This window comes from Acanthisitta chloris, unplaced genomic scaffold (assembly GCF_000695815.1).
Source record: "Acanthisitta chloris isolate BGI_N310 unplaced genomic scaffold, ASM69581v1 scaffold16558, whole genome shotgun sequence".
Taxonomy (NCBI): Eukaryota; Metazoa; Chordata; class Aves; order Passeriformes; family Acanthisittidae; genus Acanthisitta; species Acanthisitta chloris.
Genome location: NW_008687784.1, coordinates 52577 through 54600, shown reverse-complemented (window position 1 = coordinate 54600; position 2024 = coordinate 52577).

The following is a 2024-nucleotide window of genomic DNA, read 5'->3' as shown; positions in this document are numbered from 1 at the left end:
TTCATTTGAGTTTTGTTTGTTTGTTTTCATTCTGTGTTCACATAAATGTGTTACAGAGGCATCTAGTGTTATTTTCTTTTACTTAGCCCTTGTATCAAAAGATTAAGATACGACATAAAATCCTTTTTCTATGTTTCTTGGAAAGCCTGCTCCCTCGGGAGGGGTCCCTCTGAACTCTCCTGAAGTTGCTGCTAATGTCTGAGAATCAATGGCCATAGGATACCTTTTGTTTGTCTTACACGGGTATTTGTCACCAGGTAAAACACAATAGTCCTCAAAGGCTCTTGGCTTTCCTCCAGGAAGTCTTTTTCTCCCTAATTCATTGCGTTTGTAAAACATGCACCTCTTTTACAGTGTTTCCCTCCTGTGAAGGGGCAACTTTAGCACAACCGGGAAGTTTCATTTCTACTGCCACAGAAAAACGAAGAAGTTTTTCTGTTTTCAGTTTTGTTCGCAGTTAGTCTGCTCAAATACATACAGATTTCTAAAGATCTCAGAGGGAGAGCTGAGAGACAGAGTAGGAGCTGGAGATTGACTGGGCAAGAGGCTGTTACTTTAAATCCAATATTAAAAAGATTGCTGTTTGATCCTGTCAAAAAATACCAGTGAGTTCCCACCTTTTCTTTAACTATATGGTCCTCTGCCTGCAGTGAAATGGCATATTTTATGCTTTTTATAGTTACTTCAGGATTTGTCTTGGGTGTGTTAGTATTTTTGTTTTCAGTATCTTGTGAGTTTTCTAACTTAAAATACAATTTAGAGAAGAAAACTGCACTGAAATGATCAAGTCAGTGTTATTATGATACTTTTAATGTGAAAATCAGTTTTTAAAATTATCTAATGGGTTGCCAGAAGAAGCAGAAAATACTTGTATCTTGTAATAGTTAGTAGGGTAGAACTTCCAACCATGCAAGTGCAGATTACAGATTTTAGGATTACATGGGCTGAATTTGAAAATGATTCATTGCCTAGTTTCCTCTGCCTTCTGATAGTAAAAGCATGTCCAAAAATGGAAGGAGAATAGAAGAAATAAAGGAAAAGAAAACCAGCTGAGGTTTGCAGTAATCAGCAGCAATTATATCAAACTTGTTAAAGATATTTGCAGCTATTTTTTGCTGAAGAGTATTGTGCAAAGAGAAGCAATAAGTCACAGAATATGCTCTACTCAAAGGGCAAATATAAATAACAGCAAACATGCTGATTACCAAACCTGGACACCAAAAATATTTTGAACACTGAAAAACAGAATATATCATTAAAAGTCATGCAATCCTTACTGAAAAAAAAAAGAAGCAAACCCAAAACAAAAATCTAGTCCTTTCTGAATAATAGTTACAAGATTCAAAAAGCATATTTTACAACAATATGGTTTATACATAGCTGGAAGATTCTTCAGAAAGAGACATCATCTTATTTTTCATGTATTTGTCCTTTATTTGAAATAATATATTAAGTCATGCTAATCTATTCAGTCTTTATACCTAAAAGAGGACATTTTTCGCTTTTCTCAGGATGAGGCATAACCCATGACATTTTCCATTCCCATGCAGAAAGTTATGAATGTAGGCATCTAAAGAGTACATAAATATACCTTGCTGTATTTCAGAGAAACAGAAGATTCTTTCATTTTTGGTGTTCTTAAAGGTAAAATTTATAGTCACACGAATCCTGTCTGACACTAGTATCTTTAATAGGGTTACTATTTTCAGGACTTATGTAGAACAAGTTGTAAACACAAATTCCAGGGGCAACAAAAACATGGGTAAGAGACACAGCTGACAGTTCTAAGAATATACATTTGCAATACTGCAAATAGCAAGCCTGAAAAGTATTAGAAAAACTCTTAAATTAAAGGTGAGTAGACTGTGGACAGATGATTGAATGACTCTATGCCCTAAAATGCAAGATGCCAACTAAAAATTCTTAGCCAGTATTTGCCAGAATTTTAGGAGCTGTTCACGTTCTCATTTTTTTCACTTGCTAGATGAAGTCCCTAACTACTATGAAAAGAGAGCTACAATATT